A 14,251-nucleotide genomic window follows, 5' to 3' on the forward strand; every position below is an offset into this window, starting at 1 on the left:
CAGGATGAGCTTAAGCGCAAGCTCTGTGGCACACTCTTAAAAGAATCCTGCCAGTCAAGGCATGCGCACTGTGCGCTCCGGCTTGTGTCTGAACTACTTTGTGTACACCAACCACCATGACTTCTGCCACTGTTGCAAGATAGAAAAATGGAATTTTGCATTCACTAAATGTACATGCCCGCAAAAGCATGGAGCACCCTAGTAGAGGGTGACCTAAAAATCAAACGCACATCAACAAACGGGTTGGCCTTGCTCAGTATCTTCATTCTGTTCCACTCCATTGACGTTCTGGTAATTACGCAGCTCTGCATAAGCACCTATTACTTCTCACTTGGTGTAGTGCTTGCCTAACATTGCTCCGTGGTCAATGGCATGCAGCAGTTGAACTGTCTTTGCACGGAGCTCAGCAGCATCGCACTTCCTAAGCATTGTAGTAGCACTGCCACGAGTTCTGTCATGTTTCACTCAGGGCCGACTAATCCTCGGTTAAAACTCTCTAACCAGGGTCGCGCTATCTGATTAGCTACTCATTGGCCCCATTTGATATGAGACCACGTAATGCGCCGTTGCCATTCTCAATTCGAAGCTTTATCAATAAGCTAGTGCGAAGACGACACAGCAAGCGAGTTCGAACTAGACTGATGTTTTTTCTCCTCTTGTAAGCAAGGCGTAGATGCCAGGCGCAGAGGAGTTTTTTCTTTGCGTCTAGCTAGCAGAGGCAAGGAGAAAGGCTCGTACAGCCACCCTCTTCAAGCTCACATGCAGCTGCTGATACCACGTTTCTGGCGAGAGCAAATGTCTTTAAAGTGAATACAAAGCATCGTGCACGTGTGCAGATGAAGGCAGCCCAACACAAACTGCTCACAGAAACATTAAGACACCTGTCCGCACCAGAGAGTTCCACAGCAAGGTGCTTTTGTGGACTCGTATGTTTCCTTAGTTAGTTAACTGCCTTGCATTCTATTCATTGTGAAACTGCCCCTCTCATTCTTTGACGCAGTCACGCAAACCTGTTGGTGAAGATAACTAACTGTATCGCCAAGGCGCTGCGGTGCGTGTGCTTGAAGCCTTATTGCGCCTTTTATGAGGGAAGGCGCACTTCCTTACCCAGAGTGAAAGACGTTCCACGCCAACATCAGCACATCTCTCAGCCTACTCTTCACCTAGAGAAGCTCACTGAAGGTCTAATGAAAACAAATCTATCTGAAATGATACAATATTCTTCTACATTCTTCGGAGATACCTTTGCATTACCCTGCATCTTCGAAAGCTCTTTCAAGGCAGTTATCAAGCAGAGTTATAGGACCACTGCTCCCTGTCAACTGGCAGTTTCATTTATAAAGTCGTCCGACATTCGTTGAAGAAAGGCAGCATCGGCTACTCTTTATACACTACCACGAAAGTGCATGCCTGTCCTGTGCTTCTTCCTTAACATCTGCGCAAACCTGGTACACAGCCTACGCATTATGCAGTGCATCCCAGCAACACATCATCTTTGATGGCGCAAATTACCAACTCTGCATCTGCTAACGCGCTTCTGCAGAGACTGAAAGCAGTACGACTTCCTAAACGCGACGTAACTCATACACGCCTGCTCAACAGGATGCAAACGCGAAACTGAGTACCGAACCAGACCACTGGAACGAGAATTACGCAACATCGGTTTGCTTATTGTGGGCCCGTACTCGCTGCGCTCATGTCCCGAGCACTGCGGTTCTCCTTGGAACTATTATGGCCCGGTCGCTGTGATGCAATGCAGCATCCATTCAGCAGGTTGCCAACATCCGCCAATCTTTTGGAGTGGAGCGCCAACACCAGCTGACACAGCTTACAGACCAAACACCCAACGAACACTGTTCTTCGTCAAAATCTTCCCCAAGCGTCAACGTACCTACCAACACAGCCACGTCAGATCATTTGCAGTGTTCGCAGCTCTACAATGGTATGCTCGTTCGCGTTAGCCCCAATACCGCTAAAGCCTCTGCCGTTCATAAGCGATCTATTAACGCGCTGCGCCGTAACTCAACCTGCACTAAATCTGACAGAGACCATTATGCGCTAATGCAGTTGCTCTTGGCTCAGGCAGACGCAGTAGGACGAGAGGCTGGTGAAGGCGGACTAGCGATGCAGCCAATAGGCGGCTACACGCCCAGCAAACCAAACATCTAAGCCACTGCACCAAAAATTCCAGCTCAGTTGCCCCGCCAAACTCCAGCCGGCACGACTTGTGTTTCGGCACGTCCATACACACGAATGCAGCAAGGATGCAGCGTCTCTTTTCAGCACTGCACGCACCAATAGTCTGGAGAACACAACTGTTAAAAAATGCCTCAGCCAGCTCTACGTAAGTGGGCCACAGTCTCATAACCAAGCAGGCAGCGTCGCTCCCGCCACGCGCCCGCACGCACACACCAGTTATCGCACTTCTATAATTTCCACCCAACACACCCAACGTTGCGGCACCCCAGGCTTCCATTAAGTGCGCCTGCACTGTGCCTGGCAGTGACGCACTTCCTTCATGATTGCGTCAACAGCGAGACAAGTACAGCCGACTCTTCATCACCAATCAACACTCCACCACCAATCAACACAGCCAGGTCGTACGTCGTTGGTATTTGCGGAAAGCACAAAAGCTCACATGTTGTAAGCTGAGCCATGGCAAAATTAACATTGACGCCTTCACCTCCCATGAAGCGCTGTCAGTTCCCCACATTACACATCGCCAGTGTCGTCCTCGACCTACTCGGCCACTAACGTGGCAAAATGTCCGCGACGTCGTAGCCTTTGGATTTACAAGACCAGCGTTGCACGTGCTCCCCTGTCTAAAGACACTAGTAACCACCTGCAACCTGCGCCCGCAGTAGTACCAACAGTGTCTCACCTCTACACTCGCCAAAGTCACTCGTGCTGTCCTGCCAAACAACTTTGCAGTGGCAGCGATCAGTCGGTAAATTCTAGCTGCTTTGGAACATTTGCTTATCTTTCCAGGGTCGCCAGCCCAAAGCTTCATAACGTGCTACGGACGAGGAACTCACGTCGAAAGACACATGGTGGCGCCCTCGCCAGCACCTCATCGCGTGCGTTTACAGAGGCAAACGATATGAAGCACGCAACCCATCATAGCCACAAGTATACTTGTCTTCTCTTCTGATGTGAGCGTTTTCTCCTTACTGCTCGCAGCCGTCTCCAGGAAGTTGGAATACGAAGTAGCGCAAGTGTCCATGAGCAACTTCCCCAAGACCTGCTACTGGAAAACCTCGCAGAAACCACTCCGCCCAGTCATATGCGTAAGCGCCGCAGGGGCGAAAACCACGCGCCAAATCAAATGCGAACAAAACGGAAACGAGGAATCGCACTTACGACAGTGTGTCTTTGGACCCCAACTGCACAACTTCTATGAAGCTGACCATTCAGACAAGGAGATGCCGGCAGCCATCTGCACACAAGGGCTCAGCAAATCATGTTTAAACTGACACGGTGATTACCGTTATGAATATATGCCATGTGAGCCGCGTCGTGAAGAGCTTTGCAGGTCTCCCCATCCCAAGGGATTTGATATCTGCTCCGTCCGTATAGTTGGACTATGGTTACGACAAGCATCTTGTAAATATTTAGTTTCTAAGGCACGTTTTTGTGTTTTGCAGGCTTCCCAGTAGATCTCGTTACGACACAAGCAAGACCGACGAGCAGCCATTCGACGATGTAATCAACAGACGACCGGGCAATTCAAATGCACAGTTCTGCAGAGTTGAATGCCCTGCTCGTTCCGCGTCAATGTGTAGTGGTGGAGGCCACCATTAAGACGCATTTGCAATCTATTTCCCCTCTTCCTTTGCGCAGATGAAGGCAGTCCGTGGTTCTATAAAAGCATGTTTAGTGTGTCACCCACTCACAGTTTGCGGTTGGCAGTGATTGTAGCTAGCATCGTGTTGCATCGTGCTGGCAAGGCGCCTGCAACTGCCGCAAGAGCTTTTCTAGCAACCCTTACCCGCCACCAATGCTGCAAAAGTCGTGCGCATCCATCAAGCCACATCAGTTTGTGCATCAAACTTGCGCGAAATTGGAATTCAACCAAACGCCTGTGCAGACGTTACTCACAAGCTGCAGTCAGTCCCACCGTGTCATGTCAAACGTAGGACTCATCCCAACACTCAACAGCTATCTCCAGACGGAATTAATAGCAATGAGGGCTAAATTCTACCCTTGCACAATCGCCGTACCAATTAGAGCACGATTCACACGTAAACGTTCCACCTGGCAACAGATGCCATGGAGCAAGTAAAAGGCCCATCCATAGCACGTAGGGATTATCCAAATAGCCTAACTAGCAGCCTAGTCCACATAAGGCGAAGGGACACGCGTCGTCAAAGAAGAAGAAATACCTGTCTTACGCAAAACACAAACTTCTACTCTGCGAAGTACACGGTTGCGTTTTGCGTGAGACAGGTAGTCCTTCCTCTAGTTTTATTCCAGGCATTCAGAAGAATGCACGCAGAACCTACAAGTTTGCAGCAACATCAAGCATCATTATGTAGAAAGGCGAAATGGCTGATTCTCATAAAGTAGCGTACATGCGTGGCGAAAGTTGGATGTCTAATTGCAGTGGCGTGTCCCCGTAATAAAAAGCAGAAGAAAGTAAGAAAAGCGCGTGTAGCCTATGTGTGAGTTAGAAGCTGCGTATTCCGCTGCAGCAGCCACAAGCCCAGTTGCAGATGACCAAAGTGCTGTGCTTCTCAATGACCGGTGGGTCCCTGCAGTAAATGTAATATGATTTGCGCAAAGCACTTAAGTCACATTTAGCGTAATGTTGAGAGCTCCACGTCACCGTCAGTCCGCACGTTTGCCGCTGTTTGCAGCCGTTCCCCGTTTGTGTTCACATCCTGGAATGCGTTGCCAGATTGCGCAAAAAATAATTTGCACACAAAGCACACTGTGCGCAATGAGTTCTTTTCTCGAAGCTCGCGTCACGCCAATAATCCCAAAGCATGTTCAATTTGCTAAGAGCAGCAATTCAGCTTGCTGAAACGCGCACTCTCCAGCATACTCTGTTCCAGAACAACACGTATACGCCCACACACTCAAAACACCACCGCAGCAAATGGTCTCCAACCACGCCAGAGAGCAGTACGACGCGGCCAACTGTCCCATGCAAATTCTGAGAGCACACACGCTTGGATATGAGCTGACCCATCCACGCTTCCACGCGCCCTACAGCCTTGAGTGCCTATCTAGGCCTATTGCACAACATGAGCGCAAACGTACCAAAAACAACCCAAAACGCAAACCGGTTGCAAATGCATTTCGCGGCTGTCACTCTGCCAATGCTATGATGCTTATTACGCTGTTGGAAATGCCCATCCTTTCAAGTTCATGTCAGCCTGCCCAGGACTCACCAAGCATGCAGACAAAGCACAAGTACAACGAAGACGCCATCTCCAGCGTAACCCCAGGTCGCTCAGTGCTGCTACTAACTTCCTGACCCAATGTCGATGCCGTCCACCCGTCACTCCACCGTGTCCACGAATCTGGGTGAAGCCAGCAGTGAACAACTAAAGCCTTAACCCCTTTATTCTGGACAAGCTTCCATACAGTCCAGCCTGCAGATATGTCAGAGGATCTGCAGCCAACTCGGTGTCAGGATGAAAGTGTGTTCAAGCTTATGAAATCGGGAGTTGCATGATACCATGACTACAATGTATCTGTTTGCCTGCTTCTCCTGCCGTTTCAAAAAGCACTGCTTCATGCAACGAAACGCATTTTATAAAGTACCATAGTCTTGATTTGATGTGAAGACATGCAAAATAAAGAACCTCACGAGTGCGCCTACTAGGGACAAAACGGCTCAGCAATGTGGTAGCATCCCCTTTCTCACCACAATACAGCTCCGAACAGAAATCATGAGAACCTTTCACCACATCAGGCGCAGTGATTTCACTGGTTCGAGCTGGAGCGACAACAAAGCTGCGGAGAATCACTGGAGTTACTATTCCTTCCATTTTGTCTTGGCGGCCATTAGCCTAGTCACAACAACCCCAAAATGCCAGCCGCAAACTAATATATTTCCACCTAGCCTTCGTTTGCCAAGCGTACAAGCACTGTGTGAGTCTAGGAAGGTCCCACTTAAGCATGCAGTGCCGTTAAATCCCTCGCTTGTGTTTATGCGAGGGTGCATGTTGCGTTCTGCGAAGTTGCGCATTGCCAGGAGCTTTGGCTGCATAGTATGTATCTGGAACACACTCTCTATATCGTCACATCCGTCACGATGCCTCAGCTGTCTGCCTTTCATCTGGGAGTGCACACTGATCTCCAGTCGAATACATGTAAAGCGGTTTGTAAACGTTGCGTTGCTTCCCGCATAGTCGTGAACCACCGCATTCGAAATCGATCATAATAACGAGAGAAAATGAACCTTCTCAAGAGCTGCAGCATCGGGACGGCCGTGAACGGGAATGATGATGGGGAGAAAATACAAACACGTTGCCCACAGTGTGAACTGTATCTAGTAAGCGCCTGCTACTTTCTGGAAAGAGCCACCAGAAACTCTGCCCTTCAGCTGTGTTAGAAACGTTGCACTTTTGGTAAAATATACAACGCCGTTTCTTGCTGCTCGCCTGTTCTGCCGCGGAACTCTTAGTGAAGATACAACGCACCGACTGGCCAGATGACGGCCGGGTCATTCATCTCGCTTGTCAAGCTTGGGGAAAAAGTAAATGTGGCGTAAATGTCAAACAGCTTCCCATTCTGAAAAGCCATCGGCCCTTTTATGCATCGACAGAATCCCCGAATGGCTTTGGTTCTGTTTAGTAATTACTCAAGATCTTCCAAGAAATGAAAAGCCCTGACGACGGATCACTTTCGTCACACTTTTGGTTTTCCCAGCGTGTCATTGCGTCAAAGGAACAGCGCTACATCCCCATGAACCTTTCGTCATTTTTATGTGGCCTGCTATCGTTGCCACGAACTTTGACGTGTGCATGCGGCATCAAGAAACCTGCAGTCCGGTTGCAAAGGCTCCTTCTCCCCTTGACAGACGTTGGCGGATAACGTCTGTATTTCCAGCATAATGTTGTTTTTGGCCCCGCGTCGTCCAAAACTGCATCACAAGAAACCAAATTGTTTTTCAGTTGCCTCATTATGTTACTTAAAAGCCTGTTTCGCGATGTTACATGCGTCGATGCACCCTGAAGCTCCTGGCAAAGGTGTATGTTTGCGCAGAGCCTCCTCAACAGTCACAGCCGAGGCTGCCAGGCCTTGCGTTTAGGATCCAGAGTCTACACTTTCTTTAGCATGGATGTTGTTGCCTGGTGCAAACTGTCCTGCGCTGTGAGCCCGTTAAGCAGCACCTGGCGCTCTGCCTCGGTTTCTGGTCGGAGGAACTACGAATTGCAAGTTTTACAGGAACGCTGGCGTTTGCACTTAAAGCTTCATTCTTGTGACACATCGGCAGCATGCTGATACCAACGTCCTCTGTTGTTAGAGCATAGTAGTCCCCTGCAGGGGACAGGCAAGGCCACAACCAACAGCAAACCATCTTTTTCCACAAGCCATTGATCTCCTAGCCTTACGAAATTCCTGTCCATTCGCTTTCCCCCTGTGTCCATTCCTTTTGCACCCTACGGGCTCGTCTACTATGACTCGGGATGTGGATTTCGTGGAGCCTAAAGCTAACAATAATGCTGCTCCGTTGGGGACTAACAATGGCGCACTTTCTGAATAATTCTATCACGTCTACTATCTGCGCTTCATTACTCACCGTTAGCCAACCACCAAAAGGGCACACTTTGACAGACGCCGAACTTCCAGCGCGCTCATCGCAATAGATGTATGCTGTGTTTTTTCAGTCAAATCAGTGACAGCGCATGCTACAGCTTTTGGCCCGCAATATAAACACTTCCCTGCGTGCATAGCACGGCGCTAGCTCACGGTGTTAAGCTATATAAAAGAGAGTAGTCCTGCCGACTCCAACACTCAAGTGTTGCTCGTGCTTGCGAGGTACAGGACGTTACACGAAAATTTGTACCTATTAACCCTGCTACTCCAATCTACGCGTTTTTGCCAAGCATTCATAGGGCCTTCACAGTTGCTTATGAGAAGCCAGCTTGCCAGTGGCTCATATAGTAGTGCGAACACCGCGCAAACGTCATTTAAGCAACAAGCGAAAATTGTAGGCAAAAAACGGACAGCAAAAACAGGCATCTCTAAGTTCACGGGAAGCTGCATCGCCTGCTCAAACTGGCAGCTTGTTTGCCTAACTGTTGTCTAGTACTGCAGCAACAGGTTATAGCACGCCAGTTCCTTAAGTGTCTACTGCCAAGGCAAAATGTCACAAATGCCAACAATTAGAACAGTCAAGGGCCACATTATTTAGCATATTACGTGCTCGTCCTATGGCATTTTAGTTATGGGTCTCCCCATCCGGCAGCGTCGATACTACGGCACTTCACAAATGACTACAGATATTAAACGTACGCGACCAAATGTAATCGCTTGGTACCTGGCAACTGAAATAGTACGTCCAAGCAGTGCGGTTTATCACCACATCGCCGACAGACTTTAGGCCAAGTGCACTTCGTGGAATGTTCAATTAATGACAACTTAACAAACAGATTGATAGAAAACTTGCGGGTGGCAAAAGCCAGTGTAAGCGCTTGGTCCTTATGCATTTAAGACAGCCACTAGATTAATGGCGAGCAAAAAGTCTAAGCAACATACAGAATGTCTGAAAATGGCAACACTAGTGCAAAGAATGCGCAAGTCGTTCGCCATAAGGCGTGCGCCTTGACCGTTTTTTCCATTGCCCGATTCGAGTAGAAAGATGGTGCCAACGACTCTACAAAGGAGAATCACCAGAACGCTCTTTCCCAAATTGTTCAGCATTTTTGCAGCGCCAGCATTGCAATAGAAAAATGTGCGGGCCGCTCGTTCCACGGTCGTGGTGCGCTTACATGGGGTGATCACTGAATTTTGGATCGACACAACGGCATTACGGCATTTTCACACAGCGTATACTGCTCTTATGGTTGACAACGCAACAGTGTGTGGACCGAGTTGGTTGTGTGGACGAACTGTGTGCTTTTTTGAAATTGCAGTATTGCTTATCGTATGTACCATTGAAGCAAGGCTCCAGCATATTCCGGGCCATTTTATACCTCTGGTTTATAAGGAGCTGGCCACTTTTGTGCCTGCACTGCTTCGAGACATAACTTGTCCAGGCTACCAGATTAAATCATTACCCGGTATTTCCACACTGCCTTTGAGTGATCATTGAAAGGCCGGAGACTTACAGGGCATCTATTGGCGCCTCATTCTGCGAGCCTCCGCCGGATCGGTTTGTTGCTGTTGAAGGCTTTGTAACGTTTAACAGCTTCAAAGCACTGGAGGATGAAAAACGCCGTCGCAAACGCAGCAACGACTGCGGAGACGGCTGCAAAGGCTGTTGAGGAGATCCTGGTTTTCTCCCCCAAAGCAGAGCCTCCTTTATGACTTACGGATGCCTCATCATGGATATGAATGACATCAGACACTGTAAGAGCTTCACCTAGTGGCAGGGCGCGGATCGGCACTGCTGCTGCAGGCGCCAACCATGAGGAGAAAAAGAGATTGAAGACACACATATTAATAATAAAAAAGAAGCAACAGGATTTAAAAACAATGTGGAGCCGCAGGTGGTACAAAAGCCATCCTTGGGGCGCCGTTACTCACGGGCAGTCAACCAGCGTCTGGCTGACTGTCGGCCCAGAGGATCTGTTGGCTGCAGGCCTGTCTAGGTACACCTAGCATTTTTTGAGTCAGTTGGCATTGTTCGATTTATTCATTTTGTTGGTTGAGCCTCGAAAGTATTCATTTTCTGGCATAACATGGTAATTCCGCCCTCTAAAACCCCACACCGTGGACAGGGTTAGCCGCAGTGCCGCACTGTCACCAGTAGCAGCATTTATGGATACTACTTTACGTATGTAGCGCAGTCTTATATTCTCCACCAGGATTTGTATACAGATGCGTTAATACTAATTTTGTGCATTGTAGGTCGTAAAGGTAGCGTGCTGGCGTTGCAGCGGTTTGGGCACGTTCCGCCACAACCAGGCTCGTCGAAAATGCCCCAATGAATTCTGAGTAGTGCCAGTTCGAAGCCCGTCTTTGTGACATGCGCATGCAAATGTCAACAGTGCAATTCGCGCTGAAATTCCTTTAGATTCTGTCTAGGCGAAGTTAAGCTCAAAAAGGGAGCTGGCGACACCACTGGGCTCTATAATGGAGCGCGAAGGCTTCTTGAAAAGTCCATTTATAGGAGACCTAGTGACGTGTATGCTATTAATGTGCAGTGGTAGGTAGAAATTACCGAGGTATGAGGGTTCGTAGATCATTTGTGCCTTATTGGAAGGCGTGAATTTGGGGCTGGCATATGGCAGTGAATCTATCCAGCTGGGCGTACCACACCGCACTGAAGAGACGGAAAGCTCCCTTAAGTCAAGCTTTAAATTTCACAACTTCGACCCCCACTTGGAATGCAAGCCCAAGACTCTCCAAAAGTGAGTTGGTATCTGCGTAATTGGGGCTAACCAGCACCCGGTCCCCAAGTGTACTCAATGGCAGAAACTTTGGTGAGGACATCTTTAACACTTTCTACCCACAAGTTAAGGTTTTAGCCGCCTTTTTCATAAGCTTAAGCATGTGTATTGTGATGTTAACCATGGATTTATCGTAAAGAGCTGCAGCGTACCTCGATCCTGCAGAAAGTGAAATCCTCGAGAAAATGTTTACGCTTGCGAGGCTACTTATTTCTTGCATGTTGAGCATTCACTAGAGTTGTTTCTATATGCTCATCCTTCTGTTAATGAATATTTATGGCACCGTGGTAACACTTAAGGGCGTGTTCAGCTTCTCCAGTAAGGCGCCCACAACTGACGCCTTACAGACCTGCTGCGTGTGCTGCTTGTATGCACCCCTAAAGGAACACTAACGCAACAAACTTAAAAGAGTCTGAAATGCTCTTTATTTGCTCAAGTAGCACTTCAGGCGCTTCTAGGTGGTGCCAGGTCCTGGTTGTACTGCCCCAACAGAACATGTTCTAGAGGATCAAAGCGCTGTTAAAGGTGCAGGCTTGTGTGCATATCTTCCCATGAGAGCTGGTGAACCATGAAGAAGATTTGCAAGAGTTGCGGAACAAATTTAAAAGGACCTGAAACTTTCCTCTAAAGTAAATATGGCCTAGAACCGTATTGCTTTCGTCTTGTAGAAGTGTCGGTGGCGGTAACAGCAGGAATTATCCATTATAAGATTCCCTCGGGGCTCCAAATGGGTCTGTATTGTGAGCTGACCTTGGCCAGAACTTGTCGCAGATTTAATGGGTCTTGGGGCCGCTATCGCAGCAAATACAGAGCTTACAGTGTAGCAAATACATGAATTCGCATTTAACGCTTTCCGCGCTTTCCCGTATGTTTCACATGCTCTTAGGTCGTCCGCAATATGCGTCCGGCGACGCCTTCGAAGTGGAACTTCGAAAGTTGTACCATGGCTTTAAAAACGAAACGTGAATTTTGCCCCGTAAATCGAAATGAAAGCATAAGACATTGAAACTTTCCTGCTCCAATGCTTCCCAAAACGTGCAACACTTCCTGAAAGGGAAAGCTTCAACCAGTCGAGTACGACTTGTCCTGTGTTGTTCAGAGATTCGTTAACTGCATCACAGCAGAAAGTGGCTTGCAGGACCCTCTCTGTCACCTGATATCCCATTCACCCTCCTCCCTAAAAACGGTTCCCACAACAAATCTGGCTTCGCACCAGCACAGCCACTATAGCAGAAATCGATTAGTCAACTGCGCCTCCCCAGTGGCGCCCTGAGGAGCTTCATTCCGTTCTCTGTTTACTTTGCTGATGTAGGTGGTTGCTTTTGCCCAAACTTGCCCTTTGCATCGAATGCTATTCCGCTGGTCTTTCTCGCCCGTTAGGCAGCTTCTGCAGCTGCTTCACCTAGTGCCGTCATGTCTCACTGTGCCTCGCACTGCACCAATTCGGCATTTCGCCTTACTGGCGGAGGTAGTTTCCCCCAAATGATGTACTTGAACACGCGCTCGCCTGCACATGATACGCCCCATGTTATCTCCTCTTTTAGCTACGTCTAATTCTGGCGAGCGGCCGAAAGCTTGAAACAACACCGCCCCATGATCCGTCCTTTTGTGAAGCCTCTCTGTGGTGCCTAGTGCCACAAATGAGGAACGCCCACGAATGCAGAGTACCCGGAGGCTTCACGCTAGCGCGCTTGGCTACAATGGCACCTTTAGAAATGGCATTATATGCTTGTTCATTTTGCATGTGCTTCTGCATGAGGGGCCGTATCTTGTCGTATCTCCTGAGCTGAGCAAGGGGCAAACAGGATCTTGAACACGGGGCGGCGAAGGCACACGGTGATTGGCCTAGCCTCAGCTTGCACCGTTTACGAATGCAGGCCACACACAGACAAAGCAATCACGGTGAAATTGCTGCCTCGTGTGCTTTCCTCCAAAAATTAAATGATGCTCTTCGTTCAAATCGGTGCTCGTGTCCGCTGCTGCTCAGAGCAGCCGCATTTCAAAAAGAATTGGCTGGAGATGAAGACGCACAGCAGACAACTACACACCGCTGTTTTTCAAGGATTGCGTGAGCATCTGCATACTCCCAAGCGAGCTGAACGTCATTAGTCACTGATACCGATATTCAAGGAGGCAGTCACGAATCTTCTCGCAGGTGCCAACTTACACGGCACCTCTCAGTGAGCGAGTCAGGCCGATGCATTCCAGAATATTGTGTTATTACTTAGATCGAAAGGCAATATCGAGCTGTGCATTCGCTTAGGCACATCTCCAGTTGTCAGCTGCAGCGCAAACTGTGCAGGTTTCCTTGGTGGTTCTGGGCAGCCGTGAGTGGCACAGCTCAGGGGGTGCATGCAATTGCTTAAAAGCTCATGTGCAAATGCATCTGCACGAAAAAGAAGCCTCAAATAGTTCATCTGCATCTCAGTGAGAAGCAGGGCTTTCTGCAGCAAGAATTCGCGGGCGGTTCTTCCTCTGTGCCTCTCCTGTCGCTGCATATGCCGCAGAACAGAGCCACTGACATTGGTGAAAATAGACAAAAAGGAGTCCATTTCAAAGTCCTAGTGACCCACTTGCCCCAGGCACGCCAAAGTAACCTCAGAGTCAAATGGATAGAAGAAAAGCTTTGCAGGAAAGCTGCAAATTGCTTAGGCCGCTGCTCTGGGCCGGCAAACCAGAGCCGGAGTGGGGCCTCAGGAAGGCAAAAGCTTGATTAAAGAATGCTTTCGTTTGAAGAAAAATGACTAAAAACTAGAAGACTAAATGCTAGTTCCTCGCTGCCCGTGCAGGAAGCCGTCGGATCTGGGAATGTTTTAGTAAAGTCAGCAACTGCAGCGCGGGCCTGACTGCGTCTTTAGGAGGCCAGCATTAGTCTTTAGTCACCATATCTTAAAGAAGTATTACATAAATCTGTACCCGCAGGGTTTTCACGTGGGGCCCCACACCATTGGGGTACCATCAATGACACAAGGCACTGGGGCCCCTAGCTGAGCTGGGGGTCAGCAGCAGCCGCCGCAGCAGCAGCAGCAGTTTTAGCAGCACTGGCAGCCACCAACACGCTCTGTTCTGCTGCTGCAAAAAAGGGTGCAGCCCACAGCCAAGAAGCACTCAGGGGCCCCCCTCACAAGACGGGCTTGCAGGGGGCCTCCCAACTGCCAAATATCCAACCCCTAGACAACCTAGCTACGTCATCTTTGCGTGCAACTTGGACGCACTCGAAAGGCCCAAAAGGGCCCCTTGGGGGCCCCTGCAGGGCCCCTCAGAGGCCACTTGGGGGCCCTCTGTGGGGCTTTTCTACGCCGGCAGCCCGCAACGCATGCACAGGCTACCTCCCGTGGGGGCCCCATCTCCTGACCACAAGAGCAAGGCTGACCCATCACAAGGGGCCCCCAAAGGCAAGGGTCCCACCTGCATTTTCTTGGTGACAGACAGGGGCCCCCTGGGACCCACAAGAGCTCCCGGGGGCCCCAGGGGCCCCTGGAGGCCCCAGGAGCCCCCAGGGGCCCCTGGGGGCCCCCAGGGGCGCCCGTCTCAGGCTAACAGGGGCGGCCCCTCCCCACTAGGGTAGCGAAAAGGGCCGCACATTGGGCAAGAGGCCTTTAGCCTGTCGAAAAGCCAAACGTCAAGGCAGCCAGCTGCACAAGAACCGCAAACCCCAAACCCTAAACCCTAAACCCTAAACC

The sequence above is a fragment of the Eimeria tenella genome, genomic scaffold (genome assembly GCF_000499545.2).
Source record: "Eimeria tenella Houghton genomic scaffold, Eth_scaff44, whole genome shotgun sequence".
NCBI lineage: Eukaryota > Apicomplexa > Conoidasida > Eucoccidiorida > Eimeriidae > Eimeria > Eimeria tenella.